This window comes from Capsicum annuum, unplaced genomic scaffold, assembly GCF_002878395.1.
Source record: "Capsicum annuum cultivar UCD-10X-F1 unplaced genomic scaffold, UCD10Xv1.1 ctg3647, whole genome shotgun sequence".
Taxonomy (NCBI): domain Eukaryota; kingdom Viridiplantae; phylum Streptophyta; class Magnoliopsida; order Solanales; family Solanaceae; genus Capsicum; species Capsicum annuum.
This window is the reverse complement of record NW_025843459.1, coordinates 937,113-951,658: the sequence shown is the minus strand read 5'-3', so window position 1 is coordinate 951,658 and position 14,546 is coordinate 937,113. Positions and strand designations below refer to the sequence as shown.

Sequence of the window (14,546 nt, the reverse complement as noted above, 5' to 3'; positions counted from 1 at the left end):
TTAAAACAGTAAATTTACGCCCATGAGATTTTTGATAGTCTCACATACCTTGAAAACAATAATAACGTGGAGCAATTTGACCCCTTGGAGGTTAAAATCCTCAAACCCTAGGAAAATTCTCTTCTCTTCCATATGGAATGATGTTTAGGGATTTAACGAGGTATAATAGTGTTTATTGGACAATTTAATTCGTGGGGAAGGATTTTTAAAAGAAGAAAGACCAAAAATCCCTTCCTTAATCTTAAGTTTCGATACATTTTAACCAAGGAAGCGTGACACAGTGTCTATTGCGGAGGCTGGCCTCCGTGGCACACTGCTTATCATTGTGGCCACTGCCTCCATGACATGGTGCCTAATGCATAGGGTGGCCTCCGTGCCATATTGAAATCCTGAACCACTTCCAAATATCCCGAAACTCTCTCGGATGACCCTATTAACATTCCAAAACACATATTTTAGGTCAGAAATCAATGTTTCAAACTCGGAAAAATCAAGAATAAAGTTCTTGAAATTCTGAGGGTGTTTCACATACCCGCACGATGCGCGTCTTTTATAATCTGGAATGAAAGTATTTTAAAAATTCTTATGCATGTAACAATAAAGATAAAATCATACAATAAACTTATTGTGTCACGACTTAAAAATCAAGGTTCATGATGGCACTTGTCGTGGCGAACCTTGACGAGTAAGCCAAACACCTAAACTTATATGGAATGAGAAATACAACACCAAAATCCAAGGCAAGGCTTCTAGAACGAACCCAAATTTAGATGTCATAGTGTTCAAAATAAATATCTTTGACCATATTTTTTGAATCAAATTTTAAAAACTTTTTCTTTGAATGAGGTGTTAATCCCTAGTAAAGTCTTATGTATTTATTGACTCATATGAACCAATCGAAATGAGGTAACAAGGTTTATTTATATTTGGACAGCATAGTGTACAAAATGATATGCCTTGGTCAATCATAAACAATCTTATGTACTTGATGACTCGCATGAATCAATAAAAAGCAAGAGGGTTCATTTACGTTGGATTTTAAACAAAAATGATTTTATAAATACCCTTATTTCACTTTTTTTAAAAAAATATCCTCAACATTTAAATCCTCTTTTCTGAAATACACACAAGCAATCTCATCAAACACATAAGATTTCTTGTGATTGACAAAGCTATGTCATTTTGAACACTATGCAGTCCAGATGTAAATAAACGTTGTTACTTCATTTTGATAGGTTGATGAGTCATCAAATAAATAAGATTTCTTGTGATTGACCAAGACATGTCATTTTGAAAACTATGCAATCCAAACAAAAAAAATATATTGCCTTATTTGAACAGATTCATGTGAATCATTGAGCATAAAGAATTACTTGTGACTAGACAAGACATGTATTTTTGGACTTATCATTTACTACGGATCATCACCTCATTTAAGGAAAAAAATACTAATTCAAAATATATGGTCAAAGATATTTCATTTTGAATACTATGACGTCCAAATGTAAACAAATCCTCTTGTCTCATTCTAATAGGTTCATGTGAGTCACTAAACAAGTATTATTGCTTGTGATTGATCTAAACATGTCATTTTGAAAACATAATAGATTTTGATTGCTCATAACTCTAAACGGAAATTAACAACTTACTTATAGATATACTTTTAATTTCTAGTTTAAAATTTATGGTCAAATGCCAGCTTCAATATAAACTCATTTGTAAGACCCTAAAATTTTTAAACATTGTCCCCTTTATTTCAACAATGTTCTTCAGTAGAAAACACATTTTTATCATATAATTTTTTTGTCCTATGGATTTCAAAAAATCACCATTACTACACCAACCATCACAATTTCAACAACCCCCCACACCCCAACATGGCAATGGAATAATGGCAACAACCCCAATCCAATCCCCATCACCCCAACAATATCATCCACAACAACAACCCCCAACTCAAACTCAAACTCACCAACTAGAACAACTGATAATGACATGGTATGAGAAAAAGTCATTTTTCACTGACCCCCAAAAATGAACCTTCAACAATTTCCTTCTAACTCAGATTACAACAAAATTCAAGTTCAAATCTTCATCCTTTTGCTACTCAATCAACGAAGAGAGGCAGGCCGAGGAAGTCTTCTCTAGGTCAAATTCCTTCTGTGGTGAATCATGTTAATTCTAGTTGTGCTACTACCTCCAAAAGCCCTGCGAAGAAGGCTCGAGGGAGGCCTGTGGGCTCTAGAAAGAAGCAAAAGCAAGTTTTAGGTATATATTATGCTCATTATTACTTAAATTATATATCTATTTCTAATTTAGGAAGGATTTTATTTATTTATTGATAATGTACAAAATTTAATTAATATACACTGATAACATAAAGAATTTAACTTGTATATATTGGTATTACAAATAACCTTTCTACCGCCTAAGCAAGGAGGGGGTAAGGTCATAGGCAAATATTTTGTTGCTGTTGTTTGTTGTTTTACATTAAAAATATAATGAATTTACAAGTGAATCATGTAGATTTTGATGTTGTCCCTTTAGAAATTCAATCCAGGTTGTGCCTTTCTCCTACTCTAGGGGTGAATCAGGCAAATTTTGGTGCTACTCCTTCAAGAAATCCCTCTCGATTAGGCTTTTCTCCCACCCCAGTGGTGAAAAAGGAAGATTTTGGTTCTGGTCCTTTTGAGAACCCCTCCAGTTTTGGTATCTCTTCTACCCAAGTGGTAAATCCGGCGGATTCTAGTGCTTCCCCTTCAGAAAATCCTGCTACGAAAGCTTGTGGGAGGCCTCTAGGCGCTGGAACGAAACAACACCTAGAAACCTTAGGTATAAATTGAATTAATTGGAAAGAATTTTACTTATATTCTCTGACGGCATAAGAAGTTGAACTTATATAAATTGATACCGAAGATAACCTCTGTCCTCCCAAGATAGGGTTCAGATCTTCAAACACTCACATTGGGTATATTTTTGTTGTTATTGGTTGTACTACATTGATGATATAAATATTTAGTAGTAAATCATGCTGATTTTAGTGCATCTACATTCGAAAACGCAACAAAGAAGGTCTGTGATAGGTCCCCGTGCTCCGAAAAGAAGAAGCAACCAAAAGTTATAGGTATTATTGCTTTATTTTGGAATGCAGCTTCTCATTTAGGAATGATTCAACTTATATACATTGATAATGTAAAGAACTTTATGTTATGAATGGATATATATAGTTAACATGACATTTTCATTATCAATGCATAAGTTAACTTATTTTAAAAAATATAGAAGCTAAATTTCTGTATTACTCTCCTATGTCGCCTATCAGAATCACCAGTTGATTAAATCAGGGGCCAGGTATATTAGATTAGTTTAATTTTAAAAGATTAAAGTTTAGTTATTTGGTTATATTATAGTACTATTTTTTTTTACTAAAAAGGGTACTATCAATTGCAATCCTCGTAGAAAAAGGTTGAAAGAAAATATTTACAGATTTTGATTAATATTTACATAGTTCGAATCATGAGAAGTGAACAGAGTCAAATAATTGTCATTCTTTATCAGTTTTTACAAATTAAGCACATAAATCATAGTTAACATTTCTTGATGGCTGGCAGATATAGTTGGATTTGGATCAATGGACCCCATAGTCACTATGGACATCGAAAGGTAAAATATGTCTTACTAGATCTTTGGACAAAAACATATATTTTTCACAAAATGATTTACAAAACTCCGCCTAACCTATCTTTCAAATGCACTAGTTTGTATATTTTGTATTTTATATTGTTTCTCTGTAATATGCTCCAACTTTTAGTTTATTACAAGAGAAAAATGAAGAAATTTGTTTACTTCTGTATTTTTTTTTTGTCAGCTTAGCTTCTTCTTTGCCTTTTGAGTTTATATACCAATAATTAATGGTTGTATAAGTATTTTCGGATGAAATAAATGAACCAAAATACTCATAAATGTTTTTATCTTATTGAATATTTCTCTTTCTTTACCAAAATATTCAAACATGTTTTTATCTTTTTTAAGTTGGAAATTGAAAATTTCTCTTTTTTATTAATAAGTTAACATTTTTGTCCCTCATGACCTAAATAAGATATTGTGGTCAATACATATCACAAATTAGAGTTTTGTTTATGTGTTCCATTAAAACATCATTATTCTTTTACCTTTAATTTACTTAGGATAGATCCTAGTCCTTCTGTTCTCTTATTAGTTGCACTTAAATTTTTCCTTGGCTTCCTTATGTTTTAAGAAACCTGTACTAATTTTCATGTCAAACATTTTAATGAATTAGTATCTTGGTGATTAAGTTGCTAGATTAAACTTAAATTGGCTACAAAATTAGCTTTTGAGGATAATTTGTTTTATAAAAAATATCCATCTACCAAGTTGGAGGGAATTGATTAGGCATGACATGTAGCGGTTACAGCTTACAGAGGACACATAACCCTTGATAGAAAGGTGTGGAGGATGCAAATTAGCATAGAGGGTTAGTGGATAGGAGTGTATCCATACTAATAGGGAGGAGTGCTTTATTTGTGGATGTACTTGTAGTCATAGTGTTATGTATGTGTCTTGAATTAATAATATTTAATAAAAAATAAAATAGACATTTATAACATGTTTGTTTCAGCTACTGTTGACAGCTAATTTTGACCTCCTGATGCTCTCTAAGGTTGCTATTTTATCAAAATTATTTAATTTCAAATATTAATAATTTTACACATTATTCTTGAATAATATAATTAACGACGTGTCGCACTCATGATTTAAAATATATAAACTATTTTTTATTATAATTTTTTTATAATTTATTAATTCAAATATAAAATTTTATTTATTTATTTATTTTACATAATTTTATTAATATTTATCATATGCACACTCACAATTTACAAATACATTCTTTAGTTTTCAATATTATTATTATTATTTATTTATTTTTATTATAGAAATCACTTTTTTTATTATTTGTTTATTTAATTTTCTCAACTTATTTATTTTTGACTTAATTTTATCAATTTATGATAATTTTAGTCTAGATTTTGCCCACTTAAGTTTAATTTTAACTCTTCAATTCAATTATGGCTTAATTTTAAATATCTTATAACTTTAAATTTCAGCGATAAATCAAATTGATCAATGACTAATATTGATTCTCCATCTCTTTCCTTTTTAAATTAACAAAAATCAAACCCTAACCATTTTTTACCAACAACCACTTTCTTCTCTCTCTCTACGCTCCTCTTTCTCTCTCTAAGCTCCACCATTACAGCCGTCGATTCTTTCTTCTCCAGCTGACTGTGCCATTGACGTTGCCGCTACACCGACTCCTCTCCTCTCCCTCACCCCACCGACAACTTCACCAGTCGAGCTAAAGATAAGGTCCTGACATAACAGGTGTCCCTATACCTGGCAAGTTCCTAAATTATCTTAGATGCTTTACGTCCCAATACGAAAGAACGTGAACCTACTAGAATTATCTTTTTACTGGAGAAACACTTAACATTATCCCCAATTTAAATTGGAACTTGCTGAACTCTCTTTGCCTATCCAAAATTTCTTTTAATAGTTGCAAATTATAATCATAAAGTTCGAAGTAAAATATTAGCACTGGTAAAATAATTAATTTTCCAAAATCAGTTTGTGTGATTATCATATCCTTTTTTTAATTTATGGAGTTAAGCTTTAATTTGTGGGGTTAAGGTAAGAGTAAATTATGTACTGATTGTTGGTTTACTGTATAGGTTTTCTTGTGAAAATAAGCACAGTTGTGGATGTAGTGAGCCATCTTCTCAACTTTCCAGAAGCCATTGAGAGGATGGGAATTCTATCGCGGTCAAACGAGAGCAGTGAGAATAAGGGTAACATTCCAGTGGACATTCTTGATACCCCAAAAGAGTACATTTTCCACATGGATGTTCCTGGTTTATCCAAATAAACATTCTGGTTGCTACCTTCTTCAATTGTCTTTATAAATAGTTTTTTGTAGCTTGTAGTTTCACTGATTTTAAGGTGAGTTCTTGAAAGTTTGCAAGTGAGAGAGTATAAAGATTCAGAGAAGGAGATCAAAAGGATGATACATGAACTTTGGAAGCAATCTTTTAAATACAAAATATACAACTAACTACACCTAAAGTGCAGGCCACTATCTGCACACTATCTATAACTAACTAACTATTCATAAATATACTCCAACCATCAGAGACCTATTCAAACTATAACAACTAATAACAAGAGTTAAATAAAGATAGTAACAAAAGGTAAATAAAGATAGTTAATACACCCCCTCAAGTTAGGTAAGGTGTAACAATGCCTAACTTGGAACGACACCTAAGAAAGGCTGATTTAGGTAATGTCTTAGTGAAGGTATCAGCAAGTTGATCACAAGTATGAGTATGAGAAACATGAACTTGATGAGCGTGAAACTGATCATGGACATATGCGAAATCTCGAACAACATGTTTCATACGGGTATGGAACACTGGATTGTGAGATAAATAAGTTACTCCAACATTGTCATAGTAGATTGTTCGCATCTTCAAAATAGTGACATGTAACTCATGAAGTAAGTTTCGCACCCATGTGATCTCTGCAACTTCATTGGCTACTAATTTGTACTCTGCCTTTGTGGACGAGCGTGCCACTGCACATTGTTTTCTGGATGACTAACTAACTGGATTTGGTCCAAAGAAAAGTATGTAACCTAATGTAGAGATTCTATCATTTGGATTGCCCACCCAGTCGGTATCAGCATACATATAAAAATTGGACACAGAGCTACGAAGGATACAAAGTCCTGAACTTGTGGTTTCTTTTAGATATCGTAGTACTCTTTTAAATGCTTTCCAATATTCATCAGTCGGGGTATGCCTAAATTGTGACAATTTATTGACTGCATAAGATATATCAGGCCGAGTGAGAGACAGATATTGCAATTTGCCAAGGGTACGCCAGTAGCGAATGACATCAATTACTGTCGAACCATCAGCTACCCGAAGGGATACACTGGAACACATGGGAGTGAAAACACCTTTACAATTGTCCATATCTAGTTTAGAAAGAATTTCCAAAATATATTTTGATTGAGAAAGAATGAGACCATCTGTTACTTGCTTAACATCACACCCAAGAAGTAGTTTAAATAACCAAGATCCTTCAACAAAATCTTTCTGCCAAGGAATTAATAATGAATTTAATCATGTGTGGATAGTTTCCAGTGATTATGTTGTTGTCAACATAGACAAGCACATAAATGGTTACAGCCAAATACTTCTATACAAATAAAGAAGTGTCAGATTCTGTTTTGACAAAGTGCATTTTCAGTAGATGTTCACACAGAGCATTATACCAAGCCCATGGGGCTTGTTTAAGGTCATAGATAACATTCTTCAGTCTACAAAAATGAGTTGGAAATTGGGGATTAATAAAGCTATAGGGTTGAGACATAAAGACTTCTTCATCTAATTTTCCTTATAGGTAAGCATTATTGACATGAAGCTGATAGATTGGCCAATTGTGTTGCACAAATATAGATAACACCAATCTTACGATTGTCGGTTTGACAACAAGACTGAATGTCTTATGAAAATCTAAGCTAGGACACTGAGTGAACCCTTTTGCAACTAGACAAGCTTTGTACCAATCTATAGAGCCATCTACTTTTCTCTTGATCCTATAAAACCATTTGCAATATACAACATTTGTTGACATGTTTCGTGGCACGAGTTCCCAAGTTTGATTTTTAATTAAAGCATCATATTCTTCTTTTATTGCTTGTCTCCACTCTTTATATTTATCAGCCTGTTTGAAAGTTACAGGCATAGGGATCAAATGGGTTAGAAAAGAAAGTTTTCTTTTGGGATTGAAGATACTATTTTGGGATCAAGTTATAATATGATTTGAAGATGGCGGTGGAATCGGGGAAGCAGGCATTGAAGGAAGAAAATCAAGTAATTAGTTTATGGGATTTGAACTTTATTGGGGTGGTAGGGGTGAATGAGTGGATTCACTGGTGGTTGGGATTGGTTGGTGGGATTGTAGGTTTGTGTTTTTTCATCTCTGGTATGTTAGAAAAGGCTTATGTGTAGTAGTGTTATGCGTAGAAGGAGAAGGGACAGGAAGTTGATTAAAAGAAGGAACAGGGAGAGGTGTATTACCTAATAACTCTGGAGCTGTTGGTACTTGGTTGTTGCTGTTGGAGTGAGCATTGCCAGGGGAATAGATGTTATTATTGGAGTGGGACTCTACTTGGAGTGGAATAAGGGATGGAATAGAAAGAGAAGTTTGAATTATTGTTAGACTGTCCTCTTTGGAGTGAATGACTTCCCCACTTAATTGAGAAGTATATTTTCTTAAATGGATGAACAATTGTTTAAAAGGAAATTCTTTTTTAAAAAATTAAACATCACGACTTATGAAAATTTTGGACTGGACGGTGTCAAAAGATATGTGAACATGGTGAGTCTGAGAGATACCTAAATACACACATGGGGTGGACCGGCGTTCAAATTTATTTATGGTTTAAGGTTTAAGCCATGGGTAACAAAGACAACAAAAAACTTTTAGGGTGTGATAGTCAGGAGATCGACCAAATAATTTTTGGTAGGGTGACATTATTAAGGATGGGAGTAGGATGTCGGTTGATATGGTAGACTGTATATTGACATGTAAAAGATCAAAGTTCATAGGGTAAGGATGCTTCATGAAAAAGGGTTTTATCAGTTTCAAGAATATGGTGATGTCGACGTTCAGCTATGGCAACACGTTGTGGAGTGTAGGGAGAAAAAATTAAGTGTTCAATGCCATGTTTTTTAAGATAGGGCTGAAGACCGATGAACTCACCCCCTCCAGTGTATAGATTGTAGAAATTTTTTTTTTAAAAAAAAATTCTATTAAAGGTTGAAATGTTGGAAATATTGACGCAACATCACTTTTATTTTTAAGTGTATACAACCATGTATATTTGGTATACTGATCAACAAAAATACAATAATACAACTTTTTGTCGAGTGATAAAATAGGCGATGGTCCCCATAAATCACTAAAAATAATCTGAAGAGGAACACTACTGGACAAAGTGAGTCGGTGGAATGGCAAATGATGTACTTTATTAGAAGAACAAGCATTACAAAGTTCAAACGTTTCTTTACTAGCAACAACTGGTAAGGAAAATTTTCTCAAAATAAAATTTAAAATTCTAGAGTGGGGATGACCCAATCGATAATGCCAAAGTTGAAGTAGGGCTTTTGTGGAGGTAAGGTGAATAGATTCCTAGATGGCAAACATGGCCACTCATACAGTCAATTTTGGTTCTGTCCTTGTACCAGCGGCTTCAGAGTATGCAAGTCCTTCACAACAAAAGTAAACGGAAAAAATTCAATAGATATGAGGTTATCTTGGCAAAACTTAGCAACCTAGATGAGATTTTTTTTGATTAATGGAGAACAAAGTGTGTCAGAAAGCTTAAAAGTAGATTTAGACGCTTGAATTAAATTTTAACCAGTATGAGTAATGGGAATGGTTTTACCATCACCCAAAGAGATTTTTCAGTTCCTGTATACTCTTTAAGGTTGTGAGGTTCGGCAGTGACATGGTGAGTTGCTCCAGAGTCTAAAACCTAAGAGTTTCCGGATGATTGCTCCCCAGATACAAAGTTAGCCTTAGCTTCAAAGTGATTATGCAACTTGGAGCGACAAACATCTGCCGTGTGACCAAACTTATGGCACAATTAATATTTGACAGATTGTTTAGCTTGTTTCCTATTTTACTGATTGTTGGAATTTGATTATAGATTCTTGGAATTCGATTGTTGATTGTTGGAATTCCTTTGTCAAGATTAAGATAGTTTACACGGCTGGTTGTTGAAGCAAGGACTGTTCCTATTGAATTGTGGAGGAATGTTGAACTTCTGAGCAATAATAGCTGTGATCATAGATGGTTTTTCCAGATCTTGATATTTTAGGAAGAGTTCATGATCTGTGAGCTTGTGAAATAATTCTTCAAAGCTCAAAGGAGAGTCTCGTGCTCGTATTGCAATAGAGATTTCATGATACTCAGGGCCAAGGCCTCTTAAAATTTTGACAACAAGTTCATCATCATTGACAGGTGAACCAGCAACTTTAACAGCATCGAAAAGGGAACGGACCTCCTGCAAGTATTCCACAATGGTTTTGAAAGTCTTCTTAGTGTTTTGCGGTTGATCTCGCAAGCTGAAGATGCGAGTATGGCTTTATTTGGTGTAGGCTATGTAAAGGAGTTCCCACACTTTGTTAGCAGATGGTGTTCATACAACAGTTGGAGCAATTGTAGGATCGACCGATGCTATCATTGCTTGTTGGATCAATTGATCCTGAGAGAACCAGATCTGATAACTGAGATTTGGTACAATAAGATCACTTTGGGTAATAGTAGGTGGTGGAGCAATTATTGTTCCATCAATATGTCCTATGAGTTGATGCCCATTTAGTAGCATCCCAAGTTGTGCTTTTTATGTTGAGAAGTTGAGGTTACCTTTTAGTTTAATAGGTAACTGAGCAACAGGATTAAATTGTACCACATGAGTAGTGGTAGAAACTGTAGAAGCACTGGCATCAGTAGTATCATTTGCTGGAGCCATAGATGAGAAATATTAAGGAGGATGAAATGGATTTGACTTAGTGGAGCTTATGAGTCTCTGATACCATATAAAGATTCAGAGAAGGAGACCAAAAGGATGATACATTAACTCTGGAAGCAATCTTTTAAATACAGAATATACGACTAACTACACCTAAATTGCAGGCCACTATCTACACACTATCTAAAACTAACTAACTATTCCTAAATATACTCCAACCATCAGAGACATATTCAAACTATAACAACTAATAAAAAAAGTTAAATAAAGATAGTAACAAAAGGTAAATAAAGATAGTTAATAGAGAGGTGGCATTTAGGGGTTAAATCATGGGTTGCTTTTGTCACTAGAATTTGCAGTTACTCCCCCTATTTCATTTTGATTGGTCCTATTGGATTTGACACTCCCCTTAAGAATCTTCTACTCCTTTTTCTTTTTGACATTTTCTTTAGATTTGAATGTGATGAAACTTGATTATGAATTTTTATTTGATCCTTGCAATTTCATATGTCTATGTGCTTATATTCACCTATACGAAAATGCCTAGTTTCTGTGAGCTCTCATTAATATTTTTTTAAAATTTGTGACCGCTTTTTAAGGGTTTTGTTATTCCATTTGCTAGGCTGATTTTATAAATTCATTAGTTGTGAATACCATGGCATGTCTATTCTTGTTGCATTATAAATTCTTTTCCTTTAATTGGTGAAAGAATGATTCTTCGTTTTTCTGTAATTATGGTATGCTTAGATGTGGTTTGATATCCTGCTTAATTGAGTACTTTAAATTGCTTAGATGTGGTATGCTTAATGGTTTGACAGGTTTGACATCCTTCTTAATGAATTAAAATGTTTAGGTGCAGATTCTTAAATTATGAAATAGTTACTTTTGTTTTGAATTTAGGTACTTGAAATGTGAACTTTTGTTGTGAATTTAGTAACGTGTGGTTAGTTAATAAGTGATTTAGCGACGTGAAAATGTGTAAGTGTAGGTACTTGAAAGGTGATCGTGTTAATTTTTGAATTTACTAAAGTGTCGTCACTTGAGGAGTGGATTAGTGACTTGTGAATGTGCAAGTGTAGGCACTTGAAAGGTAAATTAGTAACTTGTGAATTTAATTTGGGACTTAAAAATTGTTTGTGTAGTTACTTGAATTATGAATTAGTGACTTGTGTTTTGAATTTTGGTACTTGAAAATTATGTTTAAGTGTGTTTTGATGGAATGTAGCATAGATATATAGTTACTTGAAAATGATTAAGTATAGTGACTTGAAATGTGAATTAGTTAATTAAAAATAGTCAAGTGTAGTGATTTGAAATGTACATTAGTGACTTCAAAATGTTACAAGTGTAGTGACTTGCAATGTAAATTAGTTATTTGAAAATGGTTGTGTAGTGACTTGAAGTGTATAGTAGTGACTTGAAAATGGTTAAGTATAGTTACTTCAAATGTGAATTAGTTACTTGAAAATGGTTAAGTGTATATAGTCATTTGAAATTGTGAACTTGTGACTTAACAATGATTAAGTATAGTTACTTGAAATTTATACTTGTGACTTTAAAATGGTTAAGTGTAGTGACTTGAAAAGTATACTAGTGACTTTAAAATGGTTAAGTGTAGTCATTTGAAATTGTGAAACTTGAAAATGATTAAGTGTAGTTACTTGAAATGTATACTTGCGACTTTGAAATGGGTAAGTGTAGTGACTTGAAATATGTACTTGTGACTAGAAAATGGTTAAGTGTAGTTAGTTCAAATGTGAACTAAGTTACTTGAAATTATGAACTTGTGACTTGAAAATAATTAAAATTAGTGTCTTGAAATGTATACTAGTGACTTTAAAATGATTAAGTGTAGTGACTTGAAATGTGTATTAGTGACTTACAAATAGTTAATTGTAGGTACTTGAAAATGGTTTATGTATAGTGACTTGAAATATGTACTAGTGACTTGAAAATAGTTAAGTGTATTTACTTGAAAGTAGTTAAGTATAGTGACTTGAAATGAATGATTAAGTGTAGTGACTTGAAAATGATTAAGTATAGTTATTTGAAATGTGAAGTAGTTACTTGAAAATGGATAATTATTTGAAATGTGAAGTAGTTACTTGAAAATGGTCAAGTATAGTGACTTGAAATGTGAATTAATTATTTGATAATGGTCAAGTGTAGTGACTTGAAATGTGTACTAGTGACTTGAAAATAGTTAAGTGTAGTGACTTGAAATGTGAATTAGTTACTTGAAAATGGTCAAGTGTAGTGACTTGAAAATGGTTAAATGTAGTTACTTGAAAATAGTTAAGTATAGTGACTTAAAATGTCAATTAGCTATTTGAAAATGGTTTGAGTGTAGAGACTTGAAATGTGTATTAGTGACTTAAAATGTGAATAAGTTATTTAAAAATTATTAAGTGTAGTGACTTGAAAATGATTAAGTGTAGTTACTTGAAATTGCGAACTTGTGACTTGAAAATGGTTAAGTATAGTCACTTGAAATGTGTACTAATAACTTGTAAATAATAAAGTATAGTTACCAAATATATATGTTTGGTTATATGAAAAGATCTCAGCTTTGAGAATTTCCCATTGAGTAACCCTTCTTGTATAATCCATTGAAGTGTAACTGACAATGTATAATCTATTGCAGTGTATCTTGTATAATCCATTTGACCGGGTTCGGAGTTTTAACAAATAAGAAAAGAGTTTTCTTCATATTTAGTGTTAAATACATGGAAGCACTTGAACCTTTCCTCTTGTTCTCTTATTCTTCTAATTTCATCCTCAATTATCTTAATAGGACAAGTCATAACAATAGTCACAATAATCTAAAAAATCAACTTTGAGTTTATGATGCTTTATATGCTAATATATTCATGTTTATATTTGTTGATTGTTATGATTTTATTTGATACTATAATGTCATATAATTTATGCTAATAATGTATTTTTAAAACTTCTTATGGCCTGAATTAACATATTCTTATGCAGAATGAGTTTGAAAGAAAGAAACAAGAAATATTAATTGCTCAAAGTGCATCAATTGTGGAAGGAGGATGAGAAAAGAATTGGACTTGTTGATGAAGCATGTATACAAGAAATCATCTTCAAATGATGAATGCCCATCTTAAGAAGACATCTAAGCTTATGAGAATGAAAGTGGTTCTGACCCTGATGGTTGATAGTTTTATTGAGGATTCAAATTTGAAATATTTTGTTTTGGACCATTTAAGAATCATAAATTATTGATGTGGATGTTACGAATTATGTTTTTTTGTTAGCTGTAATGGTTTACATTAGACTTGTATTGAATGATTTTTCTTAGAATTATTGGAGGTTTTGAATAGATTTTTGACTAATTGTGAAATATTTTTAGTAATTTATGTGTGAATTATTACTTCAAAATTTCGTGAAAGGTAAAATCCCTTTTTAATGAAATTTTACCAAATAATTCATTCAAAATTTTGCTAATTAATCGCAAATAAATCCGCAAATAACGTACCTGCGGATTTATTTCCGCAGCTAAATTACCTAGGAATTTACTTGGCAATCTTCGTGGGGAATAATTTGTGATTTTTTCGTGGAAATCCGCAGGTAAAATCCTTTTTTATGAAATTTTACCAAATAATTCATGAAAAAATTTTGATAGTTAATCGCAAAAAAATTCGTAAATAACGTACTTGCGGATTTATTTCTGCAGCTAAATTACCTAGAGATTTACTTGGGTATCTTCGTGGGGAATAGTTTGTGTTTTTTTTTGTGAAAATTCGCAGGTAAAATCCTTTTTTATGAAATTTTACCATAATTCATGCAAAATTTTGATAGTTAATTGCAAATAACATACCTGCGGATTTATTTTCACAGCTAAATTACGTAGGGATTTTATAAATCTACAGGTATTAATTACCTACGAAGGTATTTCCTTTGG

General features: G+C 32.5%; 1 long non-coding RNA gene across 2 annotated transcripts; it reads left to right on the top strand.

Annotated features, from left to right (window-relative positions):
- The first annotated feature begins 1,797 nt into the window (after window positions 1-1,797).
- On the top strand, window positions 1,798-13,964 carry LOC107857313. 2 transcript variants are annotated; one of them, XR_007049727.1, is made up of 4 exons: window positions 1,798-2,268; window positions 3,612-3,663; window positions 5,754-5,955; window positions 13,610-13,964. It is a non-coding gene; the product is annotated as an uncharacterized LOC107857313 (long non-coding RNA). The 2 variants fall into 2 exon arrangements; XR_001670834.2 differs by lacking the exon at window positions 13,610-13,964 and having other exon boundaries at window positions 1,814-2,268; window positions 5,754-6,039.
- The last annotated feature ends 582 nt before the right edge of the window (window positions 13,965-14,546 follow it).